Below are 15338 nucleotides of genomic sequence, written 5' to 3' on the forward strand. Positions count from 1 at the left end.
AGAGGTAGAGTAGCCACCATATTCATCGATACTATCAACTTCGCCACCTACACGAACACCTTCACTAGCTACATGGAACACCTAATTTTCAAGACAAGCATGACAGCCAACTACTCCTTTGGGCGGAACTCTCCTATACAGGCCACCGGAACCTATAAACACTTCCGCCATCAACATCATGGATTTTTCCATAGAATACCACGACCCAAACTTTACGCCCTTATAGAAAATATCAGAAAGATTGGCCTCATCCAGTATGTTACTGAACCAACCCACAACGCCGGACACTTATTTGACCATGTTGCTCTTCAAGCAACAGAGTCACAGTCGACAAGCCAGAAACTATGACCTGGACAATTCACTCCCTTGTCAGTTTCAGAATACCCATCTCACTCCATAACAGACCTACCTCAATCAGAACCACCTGCCACATCTGGAAATGCATCTCAGAAGAGTAGTTGAGTCCGTCCTCTCCTAGCACCGTCCTTAGCACACCAGCAACTAGCTGAAAGCTGTACAAAACCTCAACAACCGAATAACCATATTCACCAATACCCTAGTCCACCAAAATTCAACTGATTGGCAAGAGCCTGACCAAAGGCCAGCTGGTACACAGAGGAACTCACCTCCTGTTTCCACCAGCAACATCACCCCCTAAAAAGTAGAAGTGGATATAGCTCCCAGGGTTGTACTCCCCGGAATTCCATAGAGTTGCAAAACAACTCTATGATAATCTACATAGTTCCACCCACTTTGAGGAAATATTATGTGAGTGAATGCCTTACTGTGATCCCTGCAACTTGTGTGCTATAATAACTGCCAGCCCTCCCTTTTGTAATGGTGCATTTAAATACTCAGGCTGCAATTCTGATTTCAACATACTTCAGTCGGAGCATAACTGCTTCTGACAAACCTTATTTTGGTGTACAAGTTTCCCAATTCCAAAATCAGTGATTCATTACTGAGTGCCGACTGGTAGGTGGTGGGGGAGACACATTGCAATAGCCGCTGGAAGAAGGAGCCACCTTTAGCTCAAAAACTAGAAGGCTAAGTGCTGAGAGGTGTGGATGAGTGCCTTTGAGGCCTCTAAATAAATGTTCATGTTGGGAGGTCCTGCTCTTGAGGGGCAGAAAAGAGGGGCTGCTTGTGCCAGATCACCATCACTCAGGCACATGAGAGACTCAGTCATGCAGCTCATGGCTTCAGACCCTTTGACAACACGATCATAAGGAATCAACACATAATACAAATGAACACAAAATAGAAAAAGAACCAGCAAAATTATGAAGAATCCTTGGGCAGGAGTACAAAATAGAAGATTGAGTCGTATGGGGCAAGGTTAAGAAGTTCTTGCAAGACACCACACAGCACGAAGCGAGAAAAAACAAAGAAGATGTACCTGGTCTCCATGGGCCAGAGGGATGCAACAAACCACCAAAACGAAACCCCTGGTGATGAGCAGGACACAAAGGGTAACCATTTTTTGATAAATTCTCTGTGTGCCTGGCTGAAACCTGCTGAACTGTCATCAGAGTCCAGTGCTGAGAAGTCCAGAAGTAGCACTGTTCTAGGACATTCTTAACAATGCATGTTATAGTACCCCCTCTCTAGAAACATCCTGAAACCCTTCAGCGCTTTACAGAAAACACCTGTCAGAAGTGTCTCCTAGGTGCACGGCCACCAAAGCATCTTAGCACCCGCCCTGCAGCGCCCTGCAAGGCCCTCTTTGGTGCTAGTCTCTGGACAGTAGTAGCAGAACATGCTGTTGCCACCTAGTCCACGAGTGGCGCTCTGTGAGGGTGGGATCACAGTGTAACAGAGGAGTGCTCTGTCTTTGAGACGATCTGGCAGCACAACACGAGCTGTATCAGCTGGGAAATTGCAAAAGCGCTGAAAGAGAAGCTTTGTTTATGCACATCATATGCTGTCAAATAACCCCAGCCAACAGTGCCCTGTACAGCACAATCAGAAACCGCTTACATGCTACACAGTCAGCAACATCACGAGCCAAACTGTCACCAGTGCATGATGTATCACACAACGCATCACTAATAAACAACATAGTGCACAAAAAATGCAAAATGACTTTGGACGTTTCCAATGGCATTTTCTGCCAAAATATAGCAACTGAATGCTGGGACTTAATGGCATTTTCCATTTTAGGAATCCAGATAAAATTCTGCCGACTTCCGCAGAGGTATAAGAATATCCCAGGTCTGTTTTCTCCTTAAGTAACGTCACGTCTATGTCACATTGATGCAGGATCACTGTCCTACATTAATGACATTTACCTCATGGATGATCATCAAACAGGATTTTTTATGCACTGCTTATCACCCATGAGGGTATCCAGGCGCAGGAGGGTATTCTGCTGCTGAGGGTCATCAGTCAAACAGCCAGGTCTGAAGGATGTTTCTGAATTCTTGCTGTGTGGAGGCAGTCCTGAGGTGGAGGGGATGCTGTTCCAGGTCTTGGTGGCCAAGTAGGAGAAGGAGTGGCCACCTATCCTGCTGCGGCAGTACTGAGGAGTGTGAGCGAGTGCAAAGGTTCGCAGTTGTAGGTTGGGTTTGTGGAAATTTAGCCTCGTTTTGAGGTGGGCTTGTCCCACATTGTGAAGGGCTTTGCAGGCATGGATCATCATTTTTAACCGACAACTCTTCTGTATGGGGAACTAGTGGAGGGATCTGAGGTGAGGGGTGATATGGACTTGCCTCTGGAGGTTGAGGATGAGCCTGGCTGCTACGTTTTGCATAGTATGTAGTCTTACAAAACAATGATACCCGATACTAATTCCACCGGCGCGGGACGCGGGACGCCGGGAAGCCGGGAGACTGACAAGGGATTTTTGCAGACAAAATTTTACTTGGCAGGCGACTCATTTTGAACGCATGACTGGAGAACCACTGGGTTGTGCCTACCTACTCATTTTGAATATATTTTTCTGGAGAAAGACACGTACCCTAGAACCTGTATAATTCAAGCGTCTGATATACACATTCAAGACGTCTTTAACGAATTTGGGGGTATTGGCCGTTTTTGCTGCAACTATGTCTATTCTGGACGCTTCAAATATTACAAATATATTAGCTGCATTTGACATCGTGACCGGGACCTGGACGATTGTCATCCATACTACTTTTGAATCTTGACTTTTAAAAATAGGATGATTGTGATTTTATGAGAAATCCCTTCATACAGAAATTGAAACCTTGAAAAAGTCGCAAATTGAGACAAAACACCTGTCGGCTGTACCATTTCTGTAACAACTAGGCAACAGTGGTGAAGATGTACATGCTGAACAAAGGGCTATATCTTCTTTCATTCTTGTATATTAAATAATTTCCTTGACTGTATATAGTCAAGCATTTACATGTCTTGGTTGTGCTCTGTCATTGTTTTGTATAGCTGTCTATATATAGATGATTCTGTATATGATTACTAGCACTGCGGGTGGCATGGTGTAGAGGCATGGAGCACGCCTGAAATAGATTGCTTTTATCTAACTTATGTGCAAAGAAAACAGAGGTGCTGGCTGCTATTGAGTGTCCACTGCCATCACTCTTGTTGTGTTAATATAGTATGTAGTCTGTTTAGTAGCTGGGTGGGGATCCCTACATAGAGGGTGTTGCTGTAATCCAGGGTGTTGGTGATGAGGGCCTAGGTGAGGGTGCCTTTGGTGCTGATGGGTATTTGCTTGAAGACTGTCCTGAGAATGCATAGAGTGATGAAGCAAGTTGAGGATACTGACTTTATCTGGCTTTTCATACTGAGCCTGCTGTCTAGTATGATTCTGAGGTTCCTGACATGTTCTGAGTGTGTCGGGAGGGGCATAGTTCTGCTGGCCACCAGGTGTTGTCCCAGAGGGAAGTATTGTTCCCATAAGATGAGTACGTCTGTTTTGTCGGTGTTAGGGTTGAGGCAGTTGTTTTGCATCCAACTGGGCATGCTAGTCATACACCTGTGAAAACTTGCTTTGGTGTTGGTGAGGCATGAGTTGAGTATTATCTGCATACAAGATGATGTTCATGCAGTGAGCAATGACCAAGGTGGCCAGGGGGCCATGTATGCTTTGAACAGGGTGGGACTCAAGAGGAGTCTTGGGGATGTTTTTGTGGTCATAGGTGTAAGGTGTGAGGCATGTGTGTTGTTCCAGGGAGAGCACATGTGATCCAGTGAGGTCATCATCTTGGATTCTCATCTGATGGAGCCTATTTAGGAGGATGTGGTGGGACAATGTATGGAATGCTGCTCAGAGATCAAGCAGGATCAGGGCTGCAGTGTTCCCTTGACATAAGAGAGACTTGATGTCATCAGTAGCTGTGATCAGGATGATCTCTGTGATATGGTTTGATTGTAATCCAGATTGGGGGGGGTCCAGGAGGTTGTTGTTCTCCAGGTGGCCAGTGAGTTGGCAGTAAATTAATTTTTCCAGGATTTTAGCCGTGAAGGTTAGAAAAGAGATAGGCCAGTAGTTTTAGAGTTCTTGAGGGTCAGCACAGTGGTTTCTTGAGCAGGGATTTGATCTCAGTGTGTTTCTGCGGGATAGGAGGCCACAGAGATGGAAGTGTTGAGGATTAAGATGAGTTCTTAGCTGATGGAGTTGTTCCCCAGGTGGAACATGTGGTGGAGACAAGGGTCCCTGGGTGTGCCAAAGTGGATGGATCTCATGATGGTGGCCATAATCTGTGTGGTGAGGGGGTCCCGAGCTGTGATCCTTGGGGAGGGTGTGGAGTTGGTAATTTTTTTGACTGTGAGAAGCTAATCGAAGCACTGGACAATTTGGTCCAGTTGTCAGTGAATAAAGTCCCAGCGGTGGCCCTTATCTTATTACCTGATTGCTCAAGATCTTCACACAAAGACAATTAGAACACGACGGAGGCTCTAGCTCAGGGCATTCTAAGATTAGCTATGAAAAAGGGCTTGAGAAATATATGGCTAAACCAAACAAATGGCCACATTTGGAGACTTCACACACACTGAACCTTTTGACTGATCACAAATATAGCTCTCATGACCCTACAGGGGACAATTCAGATTCTCAAACCATTAGCAAGATGCATCATACCAGAAAAAACTCATCTCACTCAGATTCCTCCCTAGAGGCTATCTGACCATTGCTTAACCCATAAGTGGCAGGCTGTGTACAATGTAGACTCAGCTAAAGTTTTGAGAAGGAAGTGAGAAACCGCCTCAGAGCTGAATGTCCTAGACCATCATTAGATATAAAGATGCCAGATTTAGGCCCTAATATGGTCACACGTATGAGAAGGTTTTCCAGAAACCTTGAGAGACGTAAAGATGAAGACTGGTGGGGTTGTCGAGATAGGCTGTTAATTCTGTTAAGCCCGCTAACAAAAATCCTTAACAAGGGTTATCAAGCCAAGGATTTTAAGACACCAATAGATCTGGATGTATTGACTGGAACGGCGTAAAGAATATTTTGTCCACCAGTAAAAGTTAACAGTGTTAAATCAATGAAATGTCACACGTCTATAAATGTATATACCCTAAGCTTACTGAACTGCCACAGCTGAATCTGGACCAATAGCTCAAGGATTATTATTTGGGGATCCTTTTGTCAAGGCCTTGAGTAAATTTGTTACCATGTTCACTGCAGTGAATAAAGCCCAACTTTCACAAAAAAACGTATTTGGGCCCTTATATATCCTTGTCCCACAGGGCACTGCAACTCCATTTTTCTAGTCCAGAAAAAGAGATGGGAGTCTGTATCTGGTCTTAACCTAAAAGAGTTCAACAATGAATATTGTACAAGCATTTCAAGGAGGAGCTCATCCAGCTTCTGAACGATTTGATGCAGCATCATGATTGGCTAGTGAGACTCAATGTCAAGGATGCATATTGCTCATTCCAAACATGCTACCCCCACAGATGATTTCTTCTGTTCCATTGGCAATCGAGATAGTACAAGCTTCTCTGCTCTTCTGTTTGGGCAGTGATCTGGTGCTTAAACAAGTTGATGAAGCCAGTGATGGATGAAAGGTGTATGCTTGATCATGATGACCTGATCATATTATTGCAATAACACCATACTGGGATTTTACAATAATCATGGATAATCAATTAGGCCCCTGTAGCACATATCAGCCCTACAGACAAGGACTTCTGGGGACCCAATTCACATTTCCTGGGGGTGTTGAAATATGAGCGGAGAGGCAGGGCTAAAAACACAGTTGGGCTTATAGTGCTCCCTGGCCTCCCACAGAATGGGACAGGCCGGGCCAAGGGTGGGCCCATCTGCATCCGTCCTCATCTGACCAAGACTGGGCTCGGCCTGCTTTCTAAGCCTTCATCCATTTTGACCTCACAGCCAAATCCTACTACTAGCTTGGGCAGAATTTGGACTAAGGTGGAAACTCATCTCCATACCCGTGATTGGCTAGGGGAGAGGGCCCATAAGAAAATCTGTTGGCACACTCTAAGGCAGAAGAACTTCTTCTAGCTTGTACCAGGCCTGAGGAGGGCCCATAGATCTTTGAATATTAGTTATCTTAGATAACTAATATTCGCCACCTAACACGCACATACGCACAACTTACACACTTATCAATATGTGCGTGTAAGGTGGCGAATATTAGTTATCTTAGATAACTAATGTTCGCCACCTTAAACGCACATATTGATAAGTGTGTAAGTTGTTGGCCCTCACCCCCACTTGCGGTCCTTTACCACTAGGATTAGCTACACCCAGTATTGTTTTTTAAGTACCAGTTAGCCCCCGGGAATTACGGTCGGTTATTCACTGGAACGGAATGGGATTGGCATGTTGCTTGTGAACACGAGAGAACCATCACAACGTTACAGGCACGTAATTCAATATATTCACGTCCTTTTTTCTGTTTTTCCTTCGACAGGTGTCTCTTTTCTTTAGCCCGCCAATTTTTGGTAGGTGCTCACACCTCAAGCAGATATCTTTTTGTTTTTTCTCACAGGAATCTAGGATTGGGTACGCCTTTTAGGGGGTGTAGACCGTCCATTTTCTTGTTTTTTTGGTCCTGAAGAACACCTGGTATTTCCCACTATAAGGTTGAAACATGTAGACCAGACCACTTACAGAGATACTCTTGGTCATAATTACCCTCAAAGTATCTCCACATTGCTTTTAACATTGTCCAGTTACTCACTAATAAAATGTATCTCTTGAGTTTATACCAGGACAATTTTCAACATTCTTTTTTTGCACTCAAACATTCACAAATCAGCTCCACTGTAATTCAGATGTTGTAGCACACCCTGATGGCATTCGGTCATCAGGGTGGACCCCAATGATGAAGCATGTCACCACTAGGCTGGTGAGTGAGGGGTTTTTATAAAAGGAATAATTATTTCCTTTTTTCTAACACACATCCCATTAAGAGTCTATGAATCTTTATGGTGACACTCCTCCTTTGTTTGCTACATACCTACCCAGGGGAACAGGAGTAATCCCCATTCACTTTTGGTGAAAAATTCCCTTACTCTCCCTCTTTGGTTGTTACATATTTGTTATCACTCCCTGCTGGCCATTTTATGGGTTATAGCTGGTGACCGTAACTGGAATTGTGAACCTCTAGGCCTTGATATGGGAATTACAGGTGATGGCAAGGTGCATTATGAAGATGGTGTGTGGACAAATCCAGCACTAACACTCCCCCCCATCTGAAATGGTCTACTGCTGTTCTACATCTTAATACCTCCACCTTGAATAACGTCATGATGGTCGGTAACGGAAGAGTTAATTTTGAGACAGGGGGTAATATACCTTTATTCGGCAGGGTTGTTCCAGCCTGATAGATTATATCTTACTGGATGTTAGACTGTAGCCACAATTGATTGATATGAAGGTGGTATCCAGACAGGACAGTGACCACAATACCCTGGACTTCATGCTGAGATATTTGGATCCTAGTTTGCTGAGTTATAATAATGAACCCTTTGGCAGGAGGCCAGTAACTACTAACAGCCCTAGGCACAAGTGGGGCACAGTAGCTGAGAACATAAGACCCCAGGTGCAGATTTATGAGGTTGTTACTTCTGCATTGGTTCAGAGGAAGTGGGAGTTTCACCCCAATGGCCCTTCCTACTGGGGAGACTTAGCTGCCTTTTATGACTCTCTATTTTCCTTTCTTGAAGTTTATTCTAAGACTTTTCCTAGCAAGCATAAGTTAGTGTTGTGGTATACCAAAGCCTGCTGATTAGCTAGATAGGCACTTATAGATGCAGAATGCAAGGCAATGTTATAATTCTTCACACATATGTTGCTTAAAGACACTCCATTTCCAGTCACACAGCCAAAATCACTATTTACAAAACTCTTTTTAAGGGCCTTCTTTGTGCCCTTCCTCAGGGGTAGCTGTTACATTAGAATAACAAACTTCTGTTAATTCATATCTAGACCTATGCTATTTTGGCAACAATACATACTGTAAATAAACCGTGTATCCATACATTGAATTGTGAAAATAACCAAACTCCTACAAACTCATAACTGTAATAACCCCTTACACCCTTACATCTCCCCAACAACCTTTGCTGATGTAACATCCCCTGAGAGCTTTGTGCCACGCAGTGACCTCCCCTACATCCGTCCTTGATTTCATACCGGCCAATTTCGGCCGCATTACAAACCGAATGTTCTAATTCTCCTACAGTTCACAGACCTAACTTATGTACTCCGCCTTGTGTTAAACCTCCCAAACCATGACTTTATGCCCGATCATTTATACTGTCTGCTGTGCTCAAAACCAACCCTCGTACCTGCTCCTCCTTCGTCATTGCTTTTAACGATTCCAAAAGCTCTTTTCATTCTAAACGTGAGGCCATACAAATGCTCAAACAACTCGCCCCTACTCATACTCACTATTTAAACACTTCCCGTGATGTAAATACCATAAATCACTTGATTCTCATTGCCTACAACCCGCCTTCATGACTGACTACATATCCCATCCATCCCTATGTGCCTCTTCTAATTAACACTGTTCACACCATGTGACCTAATCCTCGCCCCTACCTGCTTCCAAATCCATTCAATTTAAATTACTCCAAACCTGTATGAACCCATTCACCCATAAATCAACTCCCCGCTCCCCTGCATTTACTCACTTGAAAAAAATATATGTATGCGAAATATATATATATAACAAAAATGACATCTCTACAACATAAACTGACCAAGACAATCTTGTGTTCATTGTGTCTCAATATACCCATGTCCATTAAATAGAAGGCACAATAGTCCGTAATGTATACACATTTCTCTTCCAGTTTGTTTTGAAACCATAAGTCCAAAAAAATCATCCACAATGGACTCATTGTGTAAATGACTGAGAAGAACGAAAGAACACATGGCGAGCATATGACAGACAAAATGGCTGCCGGAAACAAGATGGCTTCAACTAAATGCTAACATTGATGGCTGCCAATTTTCCTCAGTATAAGGGTTCATAACAGTTAAGAGTTGGTAGGAGTTTCGTTATTTTCACAATTCAATGCATAGATACACGGTTTATTCACAGTATGTATTGTTGCCAAAATGGCATAGGTCTAGATATGAATTAACAGAGGTTTGTTATCCTAATTTGACAGCTTCCCCTGAGGAAGGGCACAAAGAAGGCCTAAAAGGCATTGGGATATTATTCAATTCTGAGTTGCCATCGTGAATTATACGTACCCACCTGATGTGTGTATCCTGCCACCCTTAAATGTTTTCAATGTTATAATGCTTCCATTTCAAGGGAATCCATGCTTACCTCAGTTAGAAACAAAGACCAACAATTGTTTTTGGCATATATTGGCTGGTAAGGGAGCGGAGACAGCTGCAGAGATCTCTTGAAATATTACTGCTACTGCTAAGATTGACCACTTCACACAGTTATATGGAAGCACTGTTGCTTAGGGCCGAGTTGAGTCTGTTGTGGCAGGGCCTTTTGTTCCCAGGGAAAGGGATAGTCCATCTAAGAACAGCCTGGTTGCTACTGATACTACCTGTGGATTCCCAGGGCCAATGGAAACTTGCTCTCAGGGAGAAACGAAGTGGGACTGAGGTTTCACAGGGACTGGCACTTTTTAGCTAGAGAACTGTCGCATCAGGCCCATAATGGCCAGGCAGGACTCAGGAGCGATCGGCTGGATTATCTCAGACAAAGCATCTTGCTTAAATAAGGTGCCAGGCCACCTTATTTAAAGTAGATAAGGACATTTGGGAAACTTACTGTACCCTGCTCTTCACTGCAATATTGAGTGCGTCTACTATCCCTCCATGCAAGCTGGAGCAGAAATCATCCCAATTTTCAAGAAAGGCTTAAGATCATTACTCTCCTACTATCGACCTATTAGCCTAATTGATTCTTCCCAGAAACTCTTTAGCAGGATCCTGTTAGGTAAGATTGCAAACCTGGATGGATGAGGTGCGATTGTTGACCCCCTTGCAGGCAGGTTTTAGGGAGGGAACTAGCAGCATTGACCAAGTGATTCACTTGCTGCAACTTGTATATTGGAAACATGTCACCTTGGGGGGAGGCTGCTTATAAGTGGTCTTTGTGAACCTATGATCAGCCTTTGACCTTGTGTCTAGGGATACCTTGTGAAAGGTCATGAATGACCTGGGTGTGTCCAAGTATCTTATAGATGTCATCAGGAGGGCCCTAACTTTTTGTTATACGTGGATGAATTTGTGGCCCAGCTAGAGCAATGTAACCATGACATCCCTAGCTTTCCTAATGGGCATGTTCAGCACTCCTGTTTGCCGATGATACCCTGTTGTTATCTAAATCTCCAAAAGGTAACCAAAAACTCTTAAATCATTTTGGTGTGTTCTGTGGGCACTGAGACCTGGAAATTCACCTCTCCAAAACCAAGTATGTGATGTTTAATTCTTGCCCGTCAGCTTGTTCCCATCCTGTGTTAGATTGTGTTACTTTGGAAAGAGTCCAGAACGTTTGTTCACAGAACAATAGGGTTGGATGCCTCAGATCCAAAAGAACAATTAAAGCTTGAACAGTACAATAGGGGTTTAGCAAGGGCCATTCAAGATTCTGCCTTACGGTCTAATTCCCCTGCTTTGCAAATGTATAACTTGCCAGCCCTTGGAGCATCACTACATAGGGGGGAGCTTTGGGGCCATATAAATTTTGATGAGTTAGAATTAGAGGAGAACAGGTTCCTTTGCCTCCTAACCTATTGACCATGTCCTTATATTTTTTCCTACATTTCATGCATCTAGAAGGAAGTGGATTTTGCCTCAATGCCGCAACCTGCAAATCAGGGACTACAAGTCTGCGCTGAGGATGTTAAGAACTGATACATCACAACCCTTTGTCTGTGAGGTCTCCTGTTTTCTTTTAAATATGTGGCCGATTAAGCCAAATAATTTAATCTCCTGAATAAAGCGTTAGTTGATTTGTCACTTTTAATCTGTATGATCTCCTGGTCAAATGTGTCTTTATATTAGCTTGTATGTGCTTGGGTTTTTATTGATGATATCAAATGCATCTTATGGGTTATGCTGCTATTAGGTCAATACTATGCTTTTGAAATTCACTTGTGTTTATTATTCTGCGCTTCCATGGCAAGTTGCCGAAATAAAAATTATGACGATGATAATGATTTAAGCACACTAATAAAAATGTAAAAACACCCTTACAGAAACACTTGTTGAGATGTCCTTTTTTCTCTTTCATGACTCTATATCATGATGTGGATACACTTTGGCATGTCACTACCTCATTCCCTGCATCTATCATTGGAAACATGTGATGGATACCCTGCTGACACTGTACATGTTTAACAGCTTCCCATGCTCATGACGAGCTCAGCTCGTCATGAGCCACGGTGCACCGGTGCTCATGACGAGCTGAGCTCCTCATGGCCCTTCTAATATAGAAGGTAAGTAATATTGATAGATTTAATATCGATATTAGTAATATCGAAGTTTTAAATATCGATGTTAGTAATATCGATGTTAATAATTTTGATGTTACTAATATCGATTTTTAAAATATTTCTGTGTATATTTTTATGTATTTATTATGTTTTTAATTTATTTTAATGTAATTTAATTAAATTTTGTATTTTACTACTGTAGCGGGTTGTGGGTTTATAGGGGAATAGGGTGGGAAGTAATTTAATTATGTTAAATTAATTATGAATTAGTAGGAATTATAAATTAATTTTAATTAATTGATAATTAATTTTAACTAGTTGGTAATTACTTTTAAATAATTTATTAATTGATAAATATGTTCTGTAGCGGATTGTGAGTTTATAGGGGAATAGGGTGGGAAGTATTTGAAATGTAATTAAGTAAAAAAATATATATATATTGTTTTGTTAATTATATCATTGTTAATTCATTATTAATTGGTAATTACATATTATTAAATAATAATTTGTATTACTTTTTTCAGTTAAATATATTTTTCTAGTCATGTTTTTAATAATTATGTATTGGTATTTGTAAATGGTTTATATTTATTTAATAGTTACGTTTTTTATTATTTAAAAAAATAAATGTATTTATAAGTCTGTTATTTTTACCCCTACGCTATCCAACACTTTCCCTACTGTTGCACTCTCTGGAGTTAGAATAGTAATTGTTTCCCCTACGCTATCCAACACTTTCCTTACTGTTGCACTCTCTAGAGTTGGAATAGTAATTGTTAACCCTACGCTATCCACCACTTTCCCTACCGTTGCACTCTTTGGAGTTGGAATAGTAATTGTTACCCCTACGCTATCCAACACTTTCCCTACTGTTGCACTCTCTGGAGTTGGAATAGTAATTGTTACCCCTATGCTATCCAACACTTTCCCTACTGTTGCACTCTCTGGAGTGGGAATAGTAATTGTTACCTCTACGCTATCCAACACTTTCCCTACTGTTGCACTCTCTGGAGTTGGAATTGTCATTTTTACCCCTACGCTTGTTAGAGATAGGATCTCGATATTAATGTAATCAATATTTTTGTTGCGATATTTTTGTAGGTAGATATTTTTGTAGTTGATATTTTGTCATAGATTCCCGTGGCTCATGACGAGCTGCGCTCATCATGAGCATGGGGAGGCTGTGAGTGCCCCCCGCCCCCCAGCACAGCAGGGGAATAGCCCCAGCAGCCAAGGGATTAAACAATTTTTTTTATTACAGGGACAGATATGGGTCACCAAATATTTTAAGAACTGTTCTGCAAGAATCTTTACCCATACATATAGTCAGTCACACTGGAATTAGGTAGAAGGAGAGTTAAACATATGCAGCATGTACGAGCATAGTAGGTTGCAAGATGAAGCAATATATGTGGCATGTTGACACAAATGTTGTAATGATCTTATTTCATAATACCTTCATGTTAACACTTGGTAAAACTGATTTTTATGCACCTCCTCAGCAACTGTTTCATAACTAAATATGGGCATAGGCAAACAAAACATGCCCAGGCAAGCTTAGCGACAGTTACTCCACTTTGCTGCTACATTTGTTGAAACATGGTTTCTTTCATGTGTGCCATTTGTATTGTGTTGTGTTGAACATCCGCATATTAAGCACCCGATAATGGTCATGTGTCAAATGGATTAAGACAATAGATATGCAAACATTACCACAAATGGTATAAAGCATGAATCCTGTGGGCCTTCTTACATTGCCCCTACATTCACAATAACATACCATCTTGTTTATTCTAAATGATTCTGTGGCCAAGATCTGTTGCGTTGGCACACTGACCGTAATTTGGTTGCAGGTGATTGATACCTCCCCATACACATTACAATGTTCAACTCTCATTGATCATACACAGCGGTCATAGAGCTATAACCATTTACTCATTACATTAACTGGTTGCATTCGGACCCTGGAAAATGTCCACATACAAGAGGAAGATTTGAACTTTGCATTGTAAATAGTGTAGCTGCACATGGAAAAATTCCATATAAATACCATGACATTCCAGTGTACTTAAAATTATCAACACTCTTGGCACACGTATGTATACATTGTATGGCTATGGGATGCAGCTAGCCAGCTTGCAGGGCTGAGCTGCCTCAATGTTGAAGGTCAGAGGTATCTACCATCACATTCTCGAAGCATGCCTCAGGCATGCAATGTTTTCAGTACTGCTGGTCAGCATCATCTCAGGCCTCCTTGCACCATGACACAAACATGAAAACATTGGAACCTAGGCATACGAAAAGTAGTGATGCAATGGGAGAGGACAGTTATACACTGTATGTTTAATTGTGAGGACCACATCAGAATGTTCTTGGCACTGGTGCATAAAGTGCTGACTAGCGGAAATGCATGCTACCTTGCAACATGGTGCAAGGGTGCATGCCTTGTAATCAGGTTTATATTGTTTCGTCCTGCAAGTGCCACCTTCCTGCACAAAAACAACTGCCTGAAGCATTTTCATCTGTCTACGTGTGCTGCACAATGAAGCACACAACAAAATGTTTTACATAAATGGAGATTGAACACATATAGCCACCTTACCCATAACCTGTGGAGGTCCGGCATTTTTGGAGCATTTCGTGGTTAATCACGTATGTTAAATCAGGAAATGCTGCTAAATTCATGCATGTTTAATGTGAACATCCACCCACAACAGCCCCCTGGTGCAGGGTGTAGCAATGCTTCAAATGTCACTGCGTTGCATTACATTGGATTGATGTAGCCACTCCAAGGCACATAGATAGTACGTACATGCATACCTGGCGGGCCTCCGATCTCCAATTCCAGCAGATCCACCAGATCAGCCTCAAGTGCCACAACATCAATCCATAGGAGTTTGAGCTGGGAGAGGGTGCGATCCCCTCTGAAGACTTGGCACATGTGCCAACGTACGCTCTCCCACTGATACTTCCTGTCCTGGGGGGGGGTAGCCCAGGCTTCCACTACCTCTTGAGGCCACCATGTAGAGCAGGTAATACAGAATGAGCCATATGAGTCTGCCAAGCTCTCTCTCTGCAACATTCTTACCCCTACCCTCTCCCAACATGACTCTATCCTGCCCTAGCCTACTACATCCCAAACAAACACTCCGTAAGTAGTAGTAGTAAACTTTTTATTCTGTTGAATAAATAACCATAAAACAGGATTCAAACAGACTAAAAAGAGCAAATACACAAATAATATAAAACTCAGGGTACACAGACCTTGAAATCCAAAGGACAAATCAAGCACAATAAACAAAGATCAAACAAATCACAGCATAAATGTGTGAGGGACGGACCCAGTATGTACAAATCTTATAAAGCAAGCAGGTTAAGGCCAGGTCTCTTGAATTGGACAGCATTATTTTAAAAAACATCCCATGTTTGCATCAATACGAATATCTCCCAACAAGGCA

This window comes from Lissotriton vulgaris, chromosome 4_1, assembly GCF_964263255.1.
Source record: "Lissotriton vulgaris chromosome 4_1, aLisVul1.2, whole genome shotgun sequence".
Lineage (NCBI taxonomy): Eukaryota > Metazoa > Chordata > Amphibia > Caudata > Salamandridae > Lissotriton > Lissotriton vulgaris.